This window comes from Hippocampus comes, unplaced genomic scaffold, assembly GCF_001891065.2.
Source record: "Hippocampus comes isolate QL1 unplaced genomic scaffold, H_comes_QL1_v1.1 scaffold156, whole genome shotgun sequence".
In the NCBI taxonomy this organism is placed as follows: Eukaryota; Metazoa; Chordata; class Actinopteri; order Syngnathiformes; family Syngnathidae; genus Hippocampus; species Hippocampus comes.
This window is the reverse complement of record NW_017805744.1, coordinates 2,456,659-2,480,580: the sequence shown is the minus strand read 5'-3', so window position 1 is coordinate 2,480,580 and position 23,922 is coordinate 2,456,659. Positions and strand designations below refer to the sequence as shown.

At 41.8% G+C, this 23,922-nt stretch overlaps 1 protein-coding gene across 5 annotated transcripts in view; it reads right to left on the bottom strand.

Moving 5' to 3' along the window:
- LOC109524410 (teneurin-3) overlaps window positions 1-23,922 on the bottom strand; it is a 223,870-nt gene that overhangs the window by 154,214 nt on the left and 45,734 nt on the right. The window contains exon 1 of one of the 5 annotated variants that reach the window (XM_019884286.1): window positions 1,570-1,800. The exons of the other annotated variants lie outside the window; for them this stretch is intronic. The gene's annotated coding sequence lies outside the window, so the exon portion shown is untranslated. Of the gene's footprint in view, window positions 1-1,569; window positions 1,801-23,922 lie in introns of those variants that run through there. 5 annotated transcript variants of the gene reach the window in all.

The following is a 23,922-nucleotide window of genomic DNA, read 5'->3' as shown; positions in this document are numbered from 1 at the left end:
AGGCTTGTGAATACTGTTTCAACACACTGTAACTGGTGTGCATAAAACTCCACAAGTCACTACATTAACATCCATCCATCCATCATCCAAATCAGCTGTCTTTATGGAGGGGGGGGGAGGGGCACCCTGAGCTGGTTTCCAGCCAATCACAGGGCACAACACTAACAACAAAAAAAATTTCAAAATCAGTGTACCGTTTTGAATGTTGCTTAACTTAAAAACAATCCATTCCCTTTTTGGGAGAGGTAACTTGAATGGTCAAGCACAGACCTCCACCATTACTGGCCGATTCAAATACAGTAGACACAAAATAAAAATCCTCCACTCCCCTTGACAGAGTAATGCTGCTTAACAGAATATTTACAAAAACAACACATTCCCTCCTTGGCTGAGGTAACTGGTATTGAACTGAGTCAAGCGCAGACCTAGGCTAAAGCTGAACAATCTCAGTTTGGGATCCACAATACAAATGATCAAAATGAATTCATATTGGTTAATGACACCTAAAAGTACACTCGCTAGAAAACAAACACATTGCATCCTTGGTGGAGGTAACTTGTATGGTGAAGCATAGACTTCTGCCAACCCCCAAAATTTGGAACCCACAAAAAAAAAATAAATAAAAAAACATTACAATGAATTTATTGGGTTAATGGTGATTACCAAAAACAGAAACTGACAAATAAAACCAGTTGCCTCCTTTGTTGAGGCAACTTCAATGAAGGTCAAGCTTAGGCCTCCACCAAGGCTAGAGAGTCAAGTTAAGTCAAGTTAAACTTTATTGTCAAATATGCTCAATGTGCAACATACAGCACAGATTAAATTACTTTCCTCTCTTAACCACAGTGCAAACATGCAGTGCATTGAAACACACACAGCTAAAAATAAGGGCAGCAAACTGAACTGCATAAAAATACATAAAGACATAATATATAAATATAAACAAACATTTGAAATCCCCCCCCCGCCCAAAAAAAAATGTGTTCACTAGTGCTTATCACTAAACAAGCCAATCCATTTCCTCGGTGGATCTAACCAGGATTATGCTTGAACAACCACAGACCTCTACCAAGGTTGAACAATCTAAATTTGAAACACACCTACAACAATAATCTCCATCAGGATTGTTTAGTAAAACACTCTCAGACAAACCATGCATCCTTGGTGAAGCCATGGCCAAGCTCAGACCTCCGCCAAGGCTCAGTCATATGGACCAGCACCAAATTGCACACTTTTGATCCAACTTGCATGCCGATTGGCTAAATCCCACACAATCCTGCCAACAATCAAAGCACATGACAGCGTGACCCTTGGTGGAGGTAACACCATCAGAGTGCACATCGTGAGACACAACAGACAGTCTGCAGTCTCAATGAGGGCCCCCAGCTAACACACACACACACACACACACACACACACACACACACACACACACACACACACACACACACACACACACACACATTACAATGCATGAATTGTATGTATTGTCCATGACGTAGACGACACCAGCTGCAATGCATTTTTAACATGGTGATCATCACAGGCAGACTATAACAAAGAAGTTACCTCGTGAGCAGATTTCCCTGACTGGAGACTGAAAGCTGCACTTGTTAGGCGGCGGTGCAGTTCTGCATCGCCTGCCGGCCAGCCAGCAGTGCTCCCCGATCCAACCCTTCCTCCTCCTCTTCTCTGTTTTTTTTTTTTTTTTATGTTCCGACCATGCTGGAAGCCCCCCCACCCCTGTTTCTCTCAAAAGGATGGATGCAGCCGGCGTCCATGCGGGAAGTCGCACGGGGCGTCGCGGTAGTTAGCAGCCGAATCGCTGTCTGCCACACTCTCTCCACCACTACTAGCCTCCTCCTTTCTCCTCTTCTTCCCCTCTTTTAACTCACCCTCTCGTGGGCTAATTTTTTCGTGGGCTAACCCCCCCCCCCTCCATTGCTCCCCCTCCCCGCAATCATCACCACCAACAACACCCCTCCTCTGCCTAGTAGACGGGAGTGTTTTTGCACCACTCTATCACGGATCGCATTACACCGTCTGGCTGGATGGAGCATCCAGACAAAAAAGAAGGAACTTGACACATGTAAAGCCAAACATTCTGCCTTGACAAAAGGTAATAATTCTCTCGAAAACCTTTGCAACTTGTTTGAATTCCATGAATTTGGCGCAACCCAGAGCCCAAAATGTCAGATTTGACAAATGGTAAACCCAATGCAGCTGTAAAGATCCTGCCCTAATAAAATATACTCATGCTCACTTTTGAGAGGTATAAAAGACCATAAATGAATGCCCTGCTTTCAACGTTTCAACTTGCAGCCACAAAAAGTTGGACACATAAACCCAAAGCAGGTTCGTCCAAAAGACAATCTGTTGGAGCCAATATTAGTCCTTTAAGAGGAACTGATACTTCTAAATGCTTGAATATTTTGACCCAAAACTAAAGCGACAAAAAGTGGGATTCAACACATCAAAAGTGATGGACTGTATTAATACTTAATTTTGTGAGTTATTAAACTCTCAAAGGCCTCATTTTCAATTTTCAACCAAGAGCGACAGCCACAAAAACAGAAAAAAAAGAAACAGTCATCAAACATGCTGAGCACGATCTGAATTTGTTTCAATGCTGAACACAAAATGTCATATTTGAGATTTGCAAACACACAAGGGCTGCACGTGTCAGAGAATCTGCCTCTCCAAAGGTAATGTTGTGGAACCCCTGCATACTTGCACTTTTTTTTTTTTATATGATTTGTAATATTTTAAGATATTTTTTCATTTGTTTTGGGCAGTAATACATGTAACAAAAAATTCTATGCATTTATAATGGCCCTCAACGGATTTTCACCATTTGCCAGCCAGCCCAGTCCCTATTGCCTGCGCATAGCTGGGTTATGCTGTAAACCTCATGGAAGTAAAGCCATAAAAAGTTTGATTTGACAACGCCGCAAAGGCTCTGACAAAGATATTCCCAAACGTGGTGAGCACTGATTTTTAATGACTGCTTTCAATGTTAAGACCTGGAAATAAAATCATAAAAAGAAAAGAAAAGAAAAAAAAGACAGAGCTTGACATTTTATTTAATTATGTTTAAAAAAAACTCTGTTTTCAGTGAATAAAAAATATATGTGTGCCAAAAAGACTACATCCATTTAATGTAGAATTGATCATATATTTATTCATTTTGGGTATTCACACCTGCATGAGTCTTAATTGTGTCAGTGTAATTTAGTTGTGCTATAATGTGAAAATACATAATTTAATAAAATACAAATTCTGACGCACCATAGCATTTATTTTATTAGGTGAATGATTTTTTTTTTTTTTTTTTTAAATGACAGACTCACTCAATCTTCATTCCTGCGCCTGCGCTCAATGAAAGAGCAGCGGGTCGGAGCCTCTGAGCGACTTTTTGACATTTTCTCTACATGATGGAAAAATAAGCATGGATTCAATCAAACGATTACACTGATGCTATTTTTCGACTGCAGTTTATCCATGGTTTCCCTCTCGACAACACCTGAGATGATGCTGATTCCTATGCTTCTGGGAATAACGAATGGTCTCATTACAATTCCCACCTGGTATTCCTCCACGAGGACCTAAGAATTAGAACTGGACACGGTCCCATGGGCAAGCTAATGCGTTTTTCACAAGACAGCGACGCCAAACATTTCCTCCTCCACAGAAGTGTTGCTTCAGATAAGTTCATGGTTTATTTTGGTCGGCTTTTAGAATGTGTTGCATTAGCTTCCAAGGCCAGCTGCTAGCGAGAGAATCAAACATCCAATTGACAACCTTCTCGTGAACATGTGCTATTGTTTTAATAACTCTTTTTAATGAAAACCAAGAAAAGTCAGAAAGATAGATTTGACACCGAGTACAACTAGCTGCCAAATCAATCATGTTGAGAGCACGATTGATCTTGCAACTACTTTAAACATCTTAACCTGGATTTCAAGGAAGAAAAAGTGACAGTCAAATTTGATGAATGGCAAACCTACAAGAGTTGTGTCAAAGATTCTGCGTTCACACAAGGGAATAATAACCCCCTATCGAGAGGGATTAGGGCCCCAAAATGCCACAAAAAGTGAGACTTGACACAAAGTTAATTCACGAAGAGCAAGGATTCTGCTGAATTGTTTTTGTTTTTAATTGGATTTTAGTAAATATTTTATTACCAGTATATTTTCATTTGATAATTTTTGACTTATCAGTAAAACATGATCAATGCTTAAGTAGTGAAACTGCATCTATAAGGGGATCAGAAAACATTATCCCCCGCCCCCCCAAAAAAAATCCTGTGCACAACACGCTTTGATGTTTTGACACTATTTCATTCCAAAAATGTACTTCCCACTTTTCTGCAAGATGAATAAAACTGATTCAAAATGATCATTGTCATCGTATAGCACAACATTTGGACATAAGGTATGTCTTCATATGACAGATGAAATTAAAGCAAAACAAAATGGGACTTCATACCTGTAATAATATGCATTTTGTTTTGGACAAAAAAACAAATGAAATATTTTTTGCAGTCAGGGATTTCAGATTGATGTAATCTATTGGCAGACTCCAAGCTTTGGCTCGCGGACCCCTGGTGAACCACTGGTGTACACAGTAATTGGACTAGCGTGAGGTATCAGAGCTGAATAGAAGGGCAGCTGTTTTGAGAATAGGATTGTCCTGGGAAACAATCACATGATACGTCAACCTGGCTTTGGACGGTCACCCGTCTCCATTCATCCAACGTCCGTCATGGCAGGATTACCCTGGCCATTCCCTCTTGGAACCCAATCCATTTACAGCCCGGGAGCTTCATTTTCACTGCGGTGAAGAAAGGAAAATAGAGGAGAATGGCAACGAGGAAAATATATGGGAAACAGGCCAGTGCGTCCTTCACATAATGTGCTTAATGTTCCAGACTAAAAGGAAGAAAACAGCCTTGCATTTCATCCAGAAAGACGTGTTGCAAAATGGTGGCCAAAACTGTCTGGGACCATCGAGTGTCTCGTTTAATCCATCTGGCCTTTAGAATATGGATTATGACGATGTGGCAAGCAGGCATCAGCTCGATGGGGGGTGCAGGACAGGGTGCCCGGCATCGGCGGGGCTCCCCGCTGGGACCCCTGGTTGAGAGGACGCTGAGAACGCCCACCTCTACAGCTCTCCAGGCAAGCTCATTGAGGGAGCTGGTTTTCTTCTCGTACCAGCAGCGGCATACGTCGGGCGTGTGAAAGAGAATGTGCAAGAAAAGACTGATCGGCAGGGGGTTGGCATGGAAAAAAGCGGGTGGGGGTGCAGTGTCGGCGGGGATAATCGGGGCGCAGGAAAAGAAAAAGCTCAGACATTTTCATAGCATTTCTTTGATCAACTGTGTGGAAAACTAGTATCCTGTGATACCTGAAATCCCAAATAATTAAAGAGCATGTAAACAAATTACAATGTGTAATTGCGTCACTGAGAACCAGGATGGGCTAACTCCACTTCTGTCATTTCTAAGTTATGAATAGAGAAAAGGCATATCGTCTGGATGAATACTGGTTTCAATCAAGGTTTAGTCCCTGTTTAGACATGTAAAGTAGGGGCAGTCCATTTCTGTAGTCAAAGCTTTTCATGATTCACCAGTGCAACAGCTGGGCCAACTCCCATTTACATCACTCTTACGCAAGCATCCCTGAAAGTGAGGTACAGGGATTGACAGAAAATTCGCAAAGTAAAGCTTTAGCCTGGGTGCCAGCGCATCTACAGTACAGTGAATGTTATTTACTGTGTCATCTACAATGAGACAGTCACAGATTTAACAGGTGCCTGGAACAAACGAAAATCAGAGAGAAATGCAAGTATCAAGAAGTAACCATTACCCTATAAGTCACAAAGATATATAAATCCCCCTATTTTATTGCAGCTACAACATTTTAACCAATCTCCCGCTAAATGACAGACACATGGAGTTAGCCCACTCTAGCTCTTAGTGTACAACACATTGTAGTATTCGTGGGCTGACGCTTTTCTTCAATGTCGCAGCCTACTTAATGACATCAAGAGTCGCCAAATGGCCATTTACGCCGAAGTTACAGTAGTTCAGGAAAGGGTCTTCTTTATGCTCCCTTCAAGTGTTTTCATTTTGTTTTAGCATGTTTGATGGTTGGTCCTTTACAATTCATGGTTGAAAGTATATCATTGACTGTCGCTGTCCTTTTTTTCTTTTTCTTTTTTTTTTTTTTTGAAAGTTCAGTTGAACTGCGGCATACCTAAAGCTCTTTGTAATTGGCAATTCATTTGGTATTCTATTTCAAATAGAATTAACATCTTTGGTATTTCTTGTTTGTTTTTTTTCATTGAATTATTACTTTTTTAATGATTTTTTTCATCAGATTCAATATTTGATTTGCATGTATTTTTTCAACTTTTTTTTAATTAAATGTCTTGAGACATGTTTTTATTCATTCTCAATTTGATGTCCTGGCAGCCCGGTGGTCCGATGGTTAGCGTGTCGACCTCACAGTTCAGAGGTGCCGGGTTCAATTCCAGCTCGGGCCTCCCTGTGTGGAGTTTGCGTGTTCTCCCTGGGCCTGTGTGGGTTTTCTCCGGGTACTCTGGTTTCCTCCCACATTCAAAAAACATGCATGGCAGGCTGATTGAACACTCAAAATTGTCATTAGGTGTGAGTGTAAGCGCGGATGGTTGTTCATCTCCGTGTGCCCTGCGATTGGCTGGCAACCGGTTCAGGGTTACTGCCCGAAGTCAGCTGGGATAGGCTCCAGAAACCCCCGTGACCCTTGTGAGGATAAGCGGATCGGAAAATGAATGAATTTGATATCCTCATATGGCAGAACATCTGGACATGTGTCTTCAATAGCCGTATGAAAATCTAACACACAGTCTTTGATGTTCCAACATGTATCCATTCCAAACACTGTACTTTTTAAATTTTTTTTGGAGAATGACACCATTGATTTTTATTTTTTATTTTTTAAATTCAAGTGCATTATAATTTTTGACATTAGGCATCTGGACATCTGAAAGACCAACACAAAAATGTTAACATACTTTTCCATTCAAAAACATACTTTTTTCCGCAAGAAAATGAAATGCTGTATTGATATTAACTGCCGTTCTAGTCCTCACTTTTCTTGGCTTGACAACAGCATTACTCAGAATTGGTTTTCTGAAGGTGTTGCAATTTCTAGTCTAATACTACTTGGCCCACATTACTCAACAATGTGCCCCCCCCCCTCCCGATGCTTCTTAAACAAAAGCAAACAGATGACCGTTTATGAAGTAGAGGAATAAAAAATGACTTGAACAGATTTTAATCTTGCTGGGGAGCTGCTGATGCCGTGTCATCTTCCCGGCGCATCATAAAGCGGTAATTCAATAGCTCATTTATTTCACTTAGGTCTGACTGGGGGTCTCGGCTACGAAATTAATTTCGCATGGAAGCCTACCTCTGACATGAGTGATGAGCAGCGTGAAAGGTTTCGGGTTTTGCCATTAAGAACCCTAAAAAGCAGATTTCGTTTCACCGATTGGTGTAATTAAAGCCTGCCTCTAGAGATCGCAATTACATGCTGCCGACGATGGCGTGGCGACCCTCTTATACTCGGACCAATCTACTGGAAACAACCTTTTGTCACAGGCGCAGTAATAGATTCCAATATATATCTAATGAAAGCATGGTGGCCTTGTAGCATAGTGGTTAAACAAGCTCCAGTGTATGACTTTAGGAGTAATAACTGATGATTATTATCTTTGTCAGGGCAGGATTTTTGACTCACGGGTTTACCTTATGTCAAGATCCAACTTGCAGTTTCATTTTGTGGTCGAAATGTAGAAACCATTCATTAAAACTTTAGCGTGAAAAGCTACCCTAGCAGTGCACATCTTTACTGAGTGCTTCTCTTTGTTGAAACACCACAAACAGATGGACTCAAACGCACCACACCAGCTTCAGAGAATCCCAAAGTTGGTGCATATCTGTTTCAACCAAGTCCTACCAAGTCAACAGAAATGGGAGCTAGCTAGAAGTTAACGTAGCAATCTACATGGGTAAACAGTACTCCAAATCAAAAAGCAATCAGAAAATCTCTTGTACAAAAAAAACACTCTGAGTCCAGTGGATTTTGGTTTTTGTTTTTTCAGCATTTTCGGAAAGGGAAAAATGTATTCAACAAAATGTGACAGCTCCACGTCGAAACTATTATTACTATTAAAACATCTGTGCTGCAAGTTTATTCATGCTCGGCATGTTGTTTTCCCTATCCAGGATCTCGAGCAAGAACCTAATGTAGCCAACTGCATCTTCACTCAGTGCTTCTTGTAAAAAAGAGGGGCAATTATACCTCTAAGCATTTTTTTCCTTTGCAAAGGTAGAATTTTTTTGACACAACTCTTGAGGGTTTACCAAGTCTCAAGCCCAGTGTCTCTTTCCAGCCGTTACAACAAAAGAGTGTGCTCACTACTCAAGCTGGGTTGCGTCGCTAGTTAGGTAGCTAAACTAAGACTCAAGACTTCAGCTCAGTTTCTACTCTTTGTCGCTTTGCGATTCAGGATTTGTTTCTCTGTTTTGTGTCCTGAAACTCCTTTTGCCAAAGTCTCAGTTTCGTCCTGGGAGCTCTCAGTGACATTCTCTGTCATCGCCCTAGAAGAGGTTTGCTCATGAAACGTTAAGACGTGAATACTTTCCGAAGTGTACATGTTTTTTGCACCAGTCATAGAAGACAGATTTCAGGTTTTGTCACACAAATCATCATTTCAGTTTTGTGTGTAACCAAACCCTTCTTCAAAAGATTCCAATCATAAGTCCACAAGTGGCATGGCGACACACTAATACTCGTCCAAATTTGCTGGAAATTGCCTTTTGTCACAGGCGCAATAATAGAATCGGGTAAATCAAGAGGAAAGTATGGTGGTGCTGTAGAGTCACCATCAATAATAGATGGCAAACAAGTCGTCCTGATGGAACCCTAGGCCTTCCCTTTTGTGGAGGTCTTAGTGCCATAGTGGTGCGTGTGAATAATGCATGGTACTACGCGTACCGGCGGCGGTCCCGCTTGGCCCGACTGGGGAGCCACTTATCCCCAGCAGTGATTGGCTGCGCCTTGAGCGCAAAAGAATGAGATGGCGCAGTTACCTGGTCCATTTAGCCGTGGTGGTCAAACCTCGGTGTCTGCTGCTGGCGCTTGACATTTGGACCTTTGTTAAACTGCACCGCTGTGCACAATGACACAAAGCTGTCATTTGGATACTTATGACTTTTTATTTTTAAAAGCAAATGCGGTTCTGTTTTTAGCAGCCTCTCCCTGACAATGCATCCACAGTGACGGACAGCAGAGCTGTTTCACAGCTCTGACTAATGGCAGTTGTAATAATTCATTTGCCCCTGAAGGCATTAAGATTTCAACAACAACAAAAAATCAATTTAAAATGAATGATATTAATAATTCCATTTTATTTTTTAAAAAAGCATGACAAAATATGCATTGAAAATCTAAATAAAAAGAATACAACTGACTATAAATTAGAGATCATCGAAGAACTATCAAAGAAATGTTTGATTGTAAATATGAATGAAACTACAAATTAAATAAACATAGACATACAGAGCAGCACAGTGATTTGAATCCGGGCTTCAGTCTCCCAGTGTGGAGTTTGCATGTTCTCCACGTTACTGCGTGGGTTTTCTCCGGGTACACCGGTTTCCTCCCACATTCGAAAAATATGCACGGTAAGTTAATTGAGCACTCTAAATTCTCCCTAAGTGCGATTGTCAGTGTGAATTGTTGTTTGACCATGTGTGCCCTGTGATTGTCTGGCATCCAGTGTAGGGTGTCCCCCACCTTCTGCTGGGGTAGGTTACAGGACCCCCACGACCCATGTGAGGATAAGCAGTTCAGATGATGAATGGATAGATAATTACGTATGGAAAATACCAAATTAAAAATACATAGAATAATGTCAATATAAATTAGATGTACAGTAGATTTGAATACAAAATAATAAATAAATAATTGCCATATTGAATATCCAGATGTTTTGCACATACAGCAGAGGCCAAATCATGAAATTAAAGAGATTTTTTTTTAAATTTTAATCACATTATAAATCGGACTTTATAAACATAGACTGATTTGATGTCAAAAAAATCTATATTTTATTCCAGAAAAAAAGGCGAGAGGCCGACAAAGTACAAATAATGACTCTGGTACAGTAACCAGCATAACAACGAGCCACTAACTGCTAGCAGCGAGAGCTCGCCTGGCAGCGGTTGCGTTGCTTTGCTTTCCTGTCGACAAATTATGACTGCTGTATGAGCAAACTTTGCGCATCATTGTTAAAGTATCTGTCAGCAAATACCCCAACAACATCAACAAAACAATTTTCTGGGGGTGGCATCTGACTTTCCTGCTGAGGCCACCCAAAGTGGAAGCAGCAGCCCTGAGTGCTACCAACAAAAATCAAAGCCTGCTATGAAGACCAGAACTAAGTGACTCGTGTCAGCTCTTCTCCTTGCTGCAGTCTCACACGAGTACAACACTGGCTTGTAAACTGAGATATACGCCATTACATCCTAGGCCACAACTGTGATGGTAAAGCAGTACACGAGCAACATTTGCCCAGCCACTAGCTCGCGAAGCCACAAGGGCCCCGTTCCGGTCCTCATCATTGAGTTTGTCGATGTTACTTTTTTGCAGCAGGTGGCTGGCTGACAACTCAATGAAAAATGTGTCTGGTTGAGGCCAAACTCAGTGAGGGGAAGCCCCCTGTTCCCCCGGACTCATCATTAATATCCTGATCCACTCATTCGAGGGGATACTGCTGACATCCGGCTCTCCCTGTAATAGAGAGCTAACCTTTAAGCACCGCGAGGAAAAGACATTTTTCATAATCCACTGTCGATTTTGGGCAATTCCCTCAAACTATCAGCCTCTGTCCTCATTTCCCTTCTGTTGTTTTCGATTCCCTGCGAGGAACTTCATCATATATCTGGAGGTGACAAATGTGTAAGATCAAATAAATTCCCCAGTTTTATTCCCCTCTCAGGCTTTTTTCATTTTATTTCCCCGCTTTGTAATTCATCAGACAAATTTACAGTGGCCCACAGTTGATGACTCGGATGAATGATCAGAGCGCACATTTTGTTGTGCCCAAGTCGCCTCTCCTCTAATTCCTTAAAGCCAGACTCAAGTGTTAAGCCACCGTAAGAAAAACCCGTTGCTCCAAGCCCCCCCTCCCACCCGCCGCCCCCCACTGGTGTCCTTCTCAGAGCTGAGCCGGCTGAAGGAAAGTCATTGTCTCTGCCGCACCCACTAATGATGATTTGCCACAATCTGGGGTATCGAACGCACATCGGTCAAGCGCGCAGACACCCTCAAAAGGAGAACGACGGCCCAACTGTCCTCACCAGCGCATACCGAGCAGATTGATTGTGTTTCCTGCAGGGGATTTAGGGCCAATCTTTGATGTGTGCACGGCAATAATTTGTGTGCCGGCGTGAAATGCAGAGCAACTCACTTGGAGTTCAAAGGGACGGCTGTTTTTATTTTTTTTTTTTAATATATATAAACCAGACACTGCTATAAAGACTGGTAGAATGACATCGGGCGTAAAGTGCAAAAGATGAGTGACGCTATTGTGCGTTGAAAAAAAACAACAATAATAGGGGCTCCATGGCTTCAAGGGACTGAATTCATACAAAGAGAACGGGCAGCTAGCTTGGACCGTAACACTAAAAACTGCTTCACATAAGACGATCAAAAGCGATTTTTTAAAAATAAAATCAGATTGAATTTGAAGTAGTATGCAAGTTTAACGCGAACCACAATTTACACACAAATTCTTTGATTCTGAAACGCTGGATTTTTTTGCATCCAGTGAATTGCAATCGGTATTTGTACCCTGTTCAGTTTCATGACACACTCAAGTGGATTGCAAGGACATTTGTGCGTCATATTTGGTTAAAGGCAGACCATTTTATTGGCATCAAATAAGAATATAGCGCAAAAAGTGGGATCTAGAGGTTTGTTTACCTTACAAAGTATGGTAACACATTCTTGCTGGTCCCTGTGTGTTCCTCCGATGATGCTTTTTCAAGAGAATCAAGGTCGTTTTCCCACAATTTGCCCAAAAATGACAGCAGCAACAACAACAAAAAAACTTTTTGGAAAATAAGATTGAACCCGAAAGGATGACAAGCTCATTCCAAGTGTTCCTATCTAAGATGGAAAATGTCTAACTGTGATGCTGGATTATTTGGGAGTAGCGCTGTTGTAAATACAGTGTATTTTGCAGTCTTCGTTTTTAATGAAGTCCCAGAAGTCATACATGTGCCTTTTTTTGTTGCTGTTTTTCTTGGCAAACGCCAAGAAGCCCCTCTTGAAGCCGAACGGAGACAGGTTTCTCATAGGCGGCCATGAAAAAGAACGCAAAATGAGATCTGTGCAAAAAAACAACAGGTTTGTAAACACAATATCTGGCACTTGACGCATTGAAGTGGGCATGGTGAAGCGCACTTCATCGCTTTGATTAGGAGGCTTATCTCAGACAGCTAAACAATTAGCGAAAATTTTCATTGCTCATTTGTTTCATCTGCAACTTATGAGCACCACAGAAGTGCTTCCTTGTCTCTGCCTTCCAGTGTCAGGTCTCCCACGAAGGTAGGCAGTGATTCATTTTTTCAAACTCTGAAACCCACTTGTCTTATGTCTGGCTTATTTTTCTGTTTCGTTCAGTTTAGGGTCAGTTATAGCTATTGCTCATCATGCATGGTATCTGTGTGTACTGTATGTGCACATGTTCGTTGTTGTATGACAAGAAGGAAAGTGTTGTATGGTTTGTTACTGGAGGTACTAAAAAGTGTGTGGTAGCACTTTGAGACGCTTTTGTGATCACTTTTGACTTGACTTGATTTGCAATGTTGACACCGAACTGGTCTATATTGCGAGAGATTGCCTGCTTGGGGGGGAAAAAAATGTTGGGTACCCCTGCATCAAGTTTTTGTCTTTAACATGACCATGTTTCAGGCGATGCTCTCTAAACCGTGTTCGAAAGTGGCTCTGGATCTTCAACTAGCTGAGTCACCAAGTCTTGGGTAGAGAAGCGCAGGGTAAGGTGTGCTTAGTTCAATTTACTGAGTAGGGGAGGCTCGTTGTATTCAAACATTCCAAAAAAGTCGATTTAGCATACTACGACCCTTTCAAGCAGTGTTGTCTTCTCCTGATAAACAAATTATTTTGATATTCATGATTTAAGAAAATATATTGATCAGCATTGATTAAAATTAACATTGTTAATGCTAAGAAATTGATTAAATTAAGGCGACTGGTTAGCACATTCACCTCACAGTGCAGAGGTCATGGGTTTGATTCTGAGCCCCAGGAGTTTGCATGTTCTCCCACATTCCAAAAACATGCACGGTTGATTAGCCGTTTCAGGGGCCAGCGGTTACTACAATGGACAGCTCATCAGGTTATCAGAATACAGGTTATCATTATTTGTGCATGAAAGGATTAAAACGCTCTAAATTGTCCCTAGATGTGACTGAGAGTGCGAAAGGTTGTTCATCCATGTGTACCCTGTGATTGGCTGGCAACCAGTTCAGGGTCTACCTCGCCTACTACCTGAAGAGAGTTGGGATAGGCTCTAGCACGGCCGCGACCCTTGTGAGGATAAATGGATTAGAAAATAGATGGCTGGGTGATTAAATGAATCTTGGAATTACTTGTTCATATGTGTAATCTTTTGAACTTTTACTTTGTTTACATTCACACCTCACAATTCAGAATCTTCAATTAACCTATCAAGAAGAACACACTTATTCCACACAGTGTGGGCCAATCTAACATTTGAACCCGGATCTCTGTTAGGCAGACATGTTAAGCACAATTCCGTCGTGCTGCCCAACAATGACATTTTCTTTCGTTAAAACGTGCAAATCAAAAAACATGAAATATTAAAAACCAGCCTCAAAGATGACCACACGTTATCGGCGACATAATCTCAGATTGAGCCGTTGTATACCCGATTTGTGCCGGATAGTTTTTCCCGGCATGTATCGATCCCACCCTGAAGGCTTCCTTCCTGCCGTCCGTGAGAGGTGAGGAAGGAGCGTCTGCCATCAGTGTAGAGGTCACTCAGATAAATTGGCCAGGTTGGCTTTAGCAGCTTCAGGGTCAGAACCCATTCATCTTATTAGGCCTCCTGGATCCTTTTAGCGAAGCCTTTGCAGTGGGATTATACTGCGGAGGGGGACACAGGCATTGGGTGGGGCATTAGATGACAAACCATTTGGCAAATAGGTTACAGCATCTTGCACTTTTTGTCTTCGTTTTTGCAACATCGCCACACTTTTTTTTTTTTTGCCACCATTGAGTTCATAGGGGACGAAAACAAACTCAAGTGAACCAAGAGTAGGCGGCTTGCCAATTAGTCCCCCCAAATAACAACAACATAGTGTAATTGAGTGTCTGTTTAACGTGCAATAACACTCAAGGAAAAAAAAAAGTGTTGCTATGGTAACAGCAATAGCGGTCTCTCAGTAAAGACCCTTTATTTCACGACCTGGATGTTTTTTGTTTTTTTTCCACGCCAAGATACACAACAGCAAACATCTAAATTTGGCACTTGATTAGATGACTTGAGGCTTCCAATTTAGTGTCTAATTCCCAACTCACAACCGCACAGTCACTTTTTACGACTAATGCCACTACTTCCACTGCACAGTACCAATTTGGTACCGTGCGTACTTGGTTTGTAAAGTTCCGGTTGACTGGGTACACTGAGGTAGCAAAACACAATGTACAAATGTTTTACTTTTGCGTAAATAGCAACTTATTTCATGGTGTTTACATTTCGAATGCTTTAATGTTTTCTTTTTAGGAAATTGCATCAATATTTTGTGGGGTAGAAGTCGAGACTTTTGTCATTTTTTAAAAACAGAAAATCAAGTAATTTGGGGTGAAATGAATTCATTTGAAATAGATACTTAAATTTAGTGTCATAAAAATAATAATAATAATGAATACTGTCATTCTTATTTATTGATGTCATTGTTATGATTATCTTAGGGTTGTTGGAGTTTTTATATGTATTATTCCAACTCTATATATGATTGTTGAGCATTAGAGTCCAACAATATCTGTGTTCAAATTTGTAGGCCGTATCATCAAAAGGCAGAATTTGTCAGCCACATTACGTAACTTCCGGCGTCACTTAACCACACGCCGAGGTCCAAAATCACGCGGTCTTTAAATCCAGCCTTCAAAAATGTCCTTTGTTTCCTTGGAGATATCAGACAGGCGCTGAGTGAAGGCCACTATGAAAAACACTTTTGGAGGCTACATTTCTCTGCCGTTCTTCTACGCTTGGAAACATGGAGGCACCCGAAGGCACCTCGCATTCGGACTTGGGTGACTTTATTTTGAAACGTCAGTATAAGATTATGTAATTAATCTTAAAACATCACTTAATGTATCACATAAGACACATTGGGCCCGTCCAAATCTCCCACGGTTTCTGCAGTCCACGGAGCCTATCTGAGGGAAGAGGAGTCAATTAATGCAGGACCCAGCCTGCAAAGGGTTCTACGGAGGGCCCGGGCTACTAATTTGGACACAGCAACAGTGCCTCATGGGGGACATGAGTGTTGACTGTACCTCGGAGGACACAAATACCCCCTCTACTGCCCTCAGTCATCGTGGTTTTGTCAGATTATCAGACGTTGTCCACCACTGTAATGACGTTAAATCACATGCTACGATAAGTCCACTCCACGCGGACTCACTCCCGCAATCCGACAAACATTTCTTTTCCGAGTATTTGCAGGCAAAACTGAGGACATTAAGGATTCTGTTTCATGTTGTGTTTGTTGGAGTTGGCTTATGTTTGACGGAGATAAAAAGCCTAGAATCCGAGAGGTCACGCTGAGATAAGAAGCTTATAAAAAACAGAAAGGGAATATGCGTTTTTTTCCCCCCCTCTGTTGTTTGAGGATGAATCGGTTGACACGGCGTTACAGGATCATCAATCTCCAATCCATATCTGCAAAGTGCTCTGCTTTGCATCAGCGACTGGGCGGATTGACTCAATCGGCCGCCGCCATCAGAGCCTTGGATACCCGATACCCGCCTCGATAAAGTGACCACACTCTCAGGATGCTTTACACCGGGCACATGTCCAGTGAGAGCTGGATGACATTAATTTTTAATAAGGAGCAGAAGATCCTCCCGAACCCTCCTCACAAGCTGCCTCACCGTCATTCAATGTCCTGACACTGTAATTGATTTGGCTACTCTCCCCTTGCCAAACTGCATGTTGTTAACCCGACGGTGATGTTGCCAGTCAAATTGACCGGCTGAAAGTTTGATAAAACTGCAGGGTTGTTTGAGGTTTTGTTTTGTTTTTTTAACTATACATTGATTTTTGGGAGGTTTTTGCAATTTTAGAAATGTTTTCCATGTTTAGAGTCAAGAATAATAACAGAATTATGTTCCATAAGGGGCGACACCGTGGTTGACTAGTTAGCACGTCTGGCTAACTGTGCAGAGTTGCAGGGTTTCGATCCCGACTCCGGCCTTCCTATGTGGAATTTGCATGGCCGTGCCTGTGTGGATTTTCTCCGGTCTCCTCCCACATTCCAGAAACATGCATGGCAGGTTAATGGAACACTCTAAATCAGGGGTCACCAACGTGGTGCCCGCGTGCACCAGGGAGCCATCAAGGACTACATGAGTAGTCCGCAGGCCTAGTTTGGACAACTGATATTTATCTGTTTCATTATTATTGTGAGAAATCGCTAATGTGTTCAGTGTCTTCTCAGAAGACAATGGTCAAAAGACCATTAATCATAAATTATAACATATAAAGGTAGTTTGAGCAAATTTATTTCAAAAGTCACAGCCGCTGTTGCAAATCCGAATGCAGCAAATTAACTCCGAGCTTGCCATCATTCCGGGAGGCTAGACAAAGGAACTTCAACTGATGGACGTCGGTATAAATGTTGCGAGCAGGGTAGGAGTGATGGCGAACATAGCTTTACTAAGACTGGGAGGCGGCACCGGGTGAGTTACGCCACAATTTGTGAATGGATTGTGGATGCTTGGGCTAACATGTACGCCTGCGCTGTTGTTCAAGCTTTCACAAAATCTGGCATTATGTCTGAGGAGCCGCATGGCAATGATACTGACTCTGATAATGAGGCGAGGGAACGCGGCGAGTTTGATGGAGAACTCGTCCAACTGGTCATTTCAGATACGGAAGATGAGGACTTTGATGGATTTGGATTGATCAAAAAAATAATGTGAGTTCATTGTTAAATATTTCAATAAAGTAAAACTGAACTCCGTTTTGCTCCCGATGCCTTTTTAAAAACATACGCTAGCGTGCATGCATGATACCGTATTTTTTAAGCTAGCGTACAAATTACCATCGTCCAATAATGCAGTGCATCATGTGTATGTGTTAAATACAAAAATAGCACGCATAACTGACACACCTTTTAATACGGTGCGCCGTATGGTCGTCAAATGTTGCAAAATGCCCAACCTTATATAAAGACTATTAATCTAAAATTGCAGATATATGAAAAAAAAAAAAGATTTACTGTAGTTCTTTAAAAAATGTTTATTTATACATTTAATGGAGCACCACACCTTTAAATAAGTAGGGGGAAAACAATGAAGGCTTTATTTTCATATTTTCCCTGATATTTTATTTAAAATAAAATGGTCACAATTTTAAACATCTTACGACGTGTTTTTTTCTGAACTGCTTGTTATTCATGAGAAGCCCTGAGTTTCACTTTATGTACATTAAGGCTGTATAAAGAAACTTGGATTGATTGATTGATTGATGCAATATTAAACCAAACATCGCATATTAAGCCATGGACTAAGCCACATATTTTATACACCATAAATGTTTCAGTCTATTCAACCATAAATGTCACGCATACAGTACATTACATACATGTCTCACACACACACACACACGCACGCACGCACGCACGCACGCACACGCACACATTTTAAGTGTAAGTGAAGCAATGCTGTACAATGGGCTTTTGCCATTGGTGCGTGTTCAGCATATTGGGCCTTGCCATGGCGGAAGTAGCTGCTTTTTCCTGCCTCCACCACTGCTGCTGCCAAGGAGAAAGGACACGTAGGCGCGGGAGGGGGGTAATCTTCCTCCCTCTCTCGATGGCGTAATGAGTTTGACAATGAAAGTGACACTGTGTCCTCCCTGGACCTCGCCATGTGATCAATCATAACAATGGCTCACCATTTCCTCCTCAGGAAACTGACCTTTCTCCGTTAAGGAAAAGACAAGTGTGTGTGCGCGTGTGCGTAACATCACCTTGTGTCCAATAATGCGGAGCCACTACAGTGTCCTTTGGTGGGGATGCTGCTTTTTATCCCCTGAAAAACCAAACGACTTGAAAATGTCATGCAGCGTGATATCACTCTGTTTTACTCTGCAGTGGAATACAGTGCAAGTGTCTTGGGAGTCTTGAAATGTTCATTGTAGCCTGCACACAGATTCAAGACACCCGGTCCCAAATACAGCAAAGATGCCTCCCTCCTATGTTTCACAGTCGGTACAGTATCTTGGGATTTCATTGTACACTGCACAAAAGGTCAAGACAGGCCATGGGTGGTAAAACAAAGCAAAAGCAACAGGTTTAACATTTATGTGGGAATATAACATTGTCTAGAAAAATTAGTTTGCTCTGTTTTTTTTACAAAATCCAAATGAGTTAATTTTCTCATGAAAAAATGTGTGACGTGCACTTTACATCTTCTAAGACAAACAGAGCAGTCCGGTGGCGCTCGATTCAATGCCCCGAGAAAAAAAATGAATGAATGAATGGGAATACCCAGAGGCATTAATATAGGGCACTAAAAAGATGACAATAAAAAGATGTTACTGAACTAGTATAAGCAATTATTACATTTTAAAACAATGAATATACAATGTCAAGTTTGCTGCTGCCATCTAGAGGCGGGGGGTCTGAAGCTTACTCACTTCTCAGATCACGACAAAAGATGTTTGCATCTTGAAAACTCGTAAGTCAAGGCATTCATACCTCAAGCCACCTCTGTATCTGTGTGCTTGAAGGGGTGTGGCCTGGTGAGTGAAATCAAGAGCTGGAATCAGTCTGCGTGTCAGCGTCTGGCCTACAGCAGCTACTGTTCTCATTTAGTATTTTTGTGGGAGTCTCCCGTTATGAAACAGCAGAAGGCGCATTGGAAACTGAGGATTTCCTTGCCCACTTGCAAGGGAATTACAATATTTAAAATGCTCCCCCCCCCCCACACTTTACTCAAGTAGTGGCCGAACTGAGTCTCACATATAATTCAAATTTTGCCTCACAACACAGAAAAATTCAGTCCGGGCACTCATAAATGAATGTAGGCCATATATTAGTATTCACATGGGTGGCGGCCTCTCCAGTGCCCTGTGTTGGTTAAGCCTGTATGTCCACACAAATCAAGCACGGTGAGGTTGTGCGTCCAGATCCTGGTGACCTTTACAACCTCTTCGCCTAACTCCTCCAAAAGAGCCACCATCTCGTCTCCCCGGCATCCATAACTTCTGCTTGTACGCCGGGGTCCCCGCGGGCTCCGATGGTGGCTGCGGCCCCCGCTGCTTAAATAAAACAGGAGCACCGCATCAGGAAATATGGTGCCATCAAATTTTCTTCAGCCGCGACTGTCCCACATCGGCAATAATAAGGCCTCTCTCTCGGGCGTGTTTTTATGGGGATTTTTTTTTTTTTTTTTACATCACTCTTAGTTGTGGTTTTATGCCCCGAGCAGATGTAAACGCTCGTTTGATTGGATTGAAGGCAAAATGAAAGCCTGGTCAATAGGCGCCAGGAAGGAAGAAAAGAATTCAATTTTTGATTGTAAATAGTCATATTTATGGACTTTTATCTGATGTTTATGCAGATAATTTCAGCCAGAGAGGCTCTTTTATTTGCCTCCTGAAGACTAAATAAAAAGGCTGTGTCAATAGACGATGAAACGCGGCATCAAATTAATTTAATCACCTTGCCAAACACACCGCTGTGACGATTTCCGTGTTATCGGTGTTGGGAGATGAGCTCACGCAAATCACATTTCCATTTGATCATGTGCAGAACAATTTTTTTCCTTAACTGCAACATTTTTTTTGGCGTCTCAAACACACACACACACACACACACACACACACGCTATATATACTCTATACAATATGTATATAGTATACATAAATATTCTCTCTCTCTCTCTCTCTCTCTCTCTCTCTCTCTCTCTCTCTCTCTCTCTCTCTCTCCAGTACATACATGTAAAAAACAAAAAAACATTGTCCAGTTGAACCTACAGCACTTTTCTTGGTAATCATCATCAAAATGGAAATCGTGTTACTCAAAAGTTTTCGTGTTTTTTCAAGATTTTTTTTTTGTTGTTGTTGCTGTCCATTTGGTAAACATCTGGCTCCAAACTCAAAATGTTTGGATTATTCACAATCATAATTTGAGGATAAAAGTACAAAAATAATCATTTACGTTGTATTTCCATGCTGTTATTATCAGGAAATTATCTGTCTGCTTTGCTTTTACGAGAATGTAAAAGTGCAGAGCAATAGATCTCAATTGTGGGTGCACATGGAAATAATCGAGGCTGCCGCGGTGACCGCGTCGTCTTCTTCTGTATTTATCCTCTTGGACGCTATTCAAAGACTTTTTTTCTTGGCAGCGAATCAGAATAAAACACAGCCGAGGATTCCACGCGGACTTGGAAGTGATCACATCCCAACGGACGTGGACCTTCGACCTTCTTCTCCGTATTTCATCTTTCTTTCCCCGAATTCTGCTCCCTTCACCTTGTTGCAAATATTCTAGAGCAATACTTTGACATAAAGTGCTATTGTTCCAGCTAGAAGAAACGCTCACTGTGATCAAAACCCGCCAAAACCCCGAAATGAACTCACCAACCTTTTAATCAAACATTTTCTCATGGCTTTTAAAGATCGAAGAAACATTTTCAATGTCACAAAAACAATGCAGTCAGGCTTTAAAAAAAGTGCTGTAAAATAGAGTGTGTATTCTTGGTCATCCAATTGGGACCAGCGACAGCTCCAGGATTCCATCACCCCCCCCCCCCCGACCAAAGAGGGGCTGAGAAGACAATTTCTACGTATGTATTTTAGAATATCAAATAAAATGCTGATTTGTGGCAGATTTATAAGGGAGCTATAACCCATCTTAGCCCCGGTGTCGTGCCATACCTGATTGCAACGTTTAGAAGTGTTACAAGCTAAAAACACCTCAACTGTTTCACCACTACAGTTCACGCGAATTCCCATTCGCTTGCATTGGTGCCAACATTTTCATAGAAAACATAAAATGATGGTTTATTCATAAACGTTTCATGTTTTCACTCACCTAGGACTGGAAAACCCACAAAACGCCAAATATTGTGTAATTGTCAGTGTGAATGGTTGTTTGTCTTGGTGTGCCCGGCAAATGGTTCAGAGTGCACCTAAGTTGGTGCCTGAAGACAGCTGGGATAGGCTCCAGCATGCCTGCGACCCTCGTGAGTGTAAGCAGATCATATAATGGATCAATGGATGGATGCATTAAACATGGAAAGGGGCTCAGCTCTGAAATACAGCATTAATATTAGTTGTTCTTCAAAGAGGATAAGAGATGTATTACTGTGAGTGTTTAATATTGTCTGTCTACATGTGTTGCTGCACCGTTTGTGGGGAAAAAAGTGATGAATAATGTACAACATTCTGAGCTTTGGACAAGTTTTTTACGTGTGTGTGTGTGTGTGTGTGTGTGTGTGTGTGTAAAAACAACAACATCGCAGATCAACAATAATATCACAGTGTCAACAATGCAGAAACACTAAAAACACTAGACAAATATTAAACGCTCAGGAGTTTCAAGCAGAATGTGTATAAATCATTGAAAAAAAACATGAGTGATCAGGCAAAATACATAGCACTATCATTCAACAAAACGTAGCCGTAACAGTCACATTTTCCCCCAAATCGTCAAAATTTGACCAATTCTGCCAGGGTAGGTTAACATCAGCGCTCAGCTGCAGTTTCTTTTAGAAAGAATCAGACCGGAGTCTGATTCTTCCCCTGCATTTTTTCAAAAGCCATGGCGCATTGGAAGGACACCACGTTAGGGTTGGACGGTACAGCAAAAAAATCCCACTAGGGATATGAAAGTAGATGACATGAATGAATAGACACCTCAAAAAAAGTCTGGAAAAGGCTCTCAATCAGAACAGGGCATTCAGGTCTGCAGTGTAAATCTGGAGGACAAAGGTCAGAGCTTGCAGCACCTGTGGCAATAAAAATGAGAAGCAGCCCAAAGTCCCGGGACGACACTAAGGAAGGGGATTATAAGAGGCAGTCGACATGAAACCAAATGAATGGCTTAACCCAAGTCGGTCTGGTGAGGACGGTGTCTGCATTGCATGCCCAGAGGTGCTGTGAGAGTACAAAAAGCATCGACAGTACAGCCAAACCAGAAGGCCCACAAGTGCTTTCGAGTGCTTGTCCTCAGCTCGACTTGGTGCATAAAAGTGCCATGCTAACCAGGAAAATCAACACATTTTGCACAGGTTTCGGTGGGGGGGTTCCCTCCTGAAAAACAACACCCCCAACTCTTTCTTTGCTGTCAACTGCCCAATGGAAATAATGCATCCTTGAATTTTCCAAGATGATTTTTCTTTAAAAACTTAAAAGTTACAATTTCACAAACGACCATTCCTGTTATTTTATCGAGAAAAACAACACCCCCAACTCTTTCTTTGCTGTCAACTGCCCAATGGAAATAATGCATCCTTGAATTTTCCAAGATGATTTTTCTTTAAAAACTTAAAAGTTACAATTTCACAAACGACCATTCCTGTTATTTTATCGATTTTTAAAATACAGTTTTATTTAATTAGTTTATGCTCACGTGGGTCACTGGCGTGCTGGAGCCTCTCTCAGCTGACTTCGGGCAGTTGGCCGGTTACATCCGGAACTGGTTGCCAGCCAATCGCAGTGCACAAAAGGCATGCGTGTCGGTGGAATAGGCACAGTGTAATTCTCTTTCCTTTTACTTTCAACAAATAATAAAGCAATAAACTGCTGGAAGTAGGCAAGCCCTTGGCCTCTTTCTTGACATTTGTTGATGATCTGCTGTTTGTAAAGTTCGCTGCCACCGTAAAGCGCTTGTAAATCAAATTTTTGCTTGCAGCTGAATATACACACACACAGAAAGTACAAAATAATGTGTTAATGTAAAATGTGGAGATATCCACTTTTCATTGGACAGAGACGGCCGTTTGACAAAATGTCGTGAAGCATCAATGGGGGAAAATTAACATTCAGTCCCAAGTGTATTATTTCCAACAGAATGGAAGAATCTCTCTCCGAGTGTCCTGAACTCCTGTACCCTCCGGTATTCTGCACAGATCCTCAGAAAGCACAATACTTTGTGGCGAAACATTGTTAGTGTTCACACTAGTCCGTCTCATGGGGACCTGAGAGAGGTGTGGGCCATTAATAGAAAAGAATGGCTTTCGACACCATCACAAATGTAATTACGAGCAACACAATCAGGCATACTAATCGTCATCACCGATGATTATGAACAAGCTTCCTGGTTATTTTTATTTTTTTTTGCACTTTCGCTATAAATAATGATGAAAGGAAGTAAGGCGTTGTCTCTGGAGGGCGCCAAGTCACACTCGCTCGCCCCCCTCCAGTTAACACCCTCCCCCATTGGGTGACTGACAACCGCGCAGTCATTTGTGATGGCGACAACCCGCAGTCGTCACCATCGTCGGGGTTTTTTTTGTTGTTGGTTTTTTGCGGCCACGTCCCTCAATGTTGACGCTCGGCGAGGTGACAGGAAATAGATGT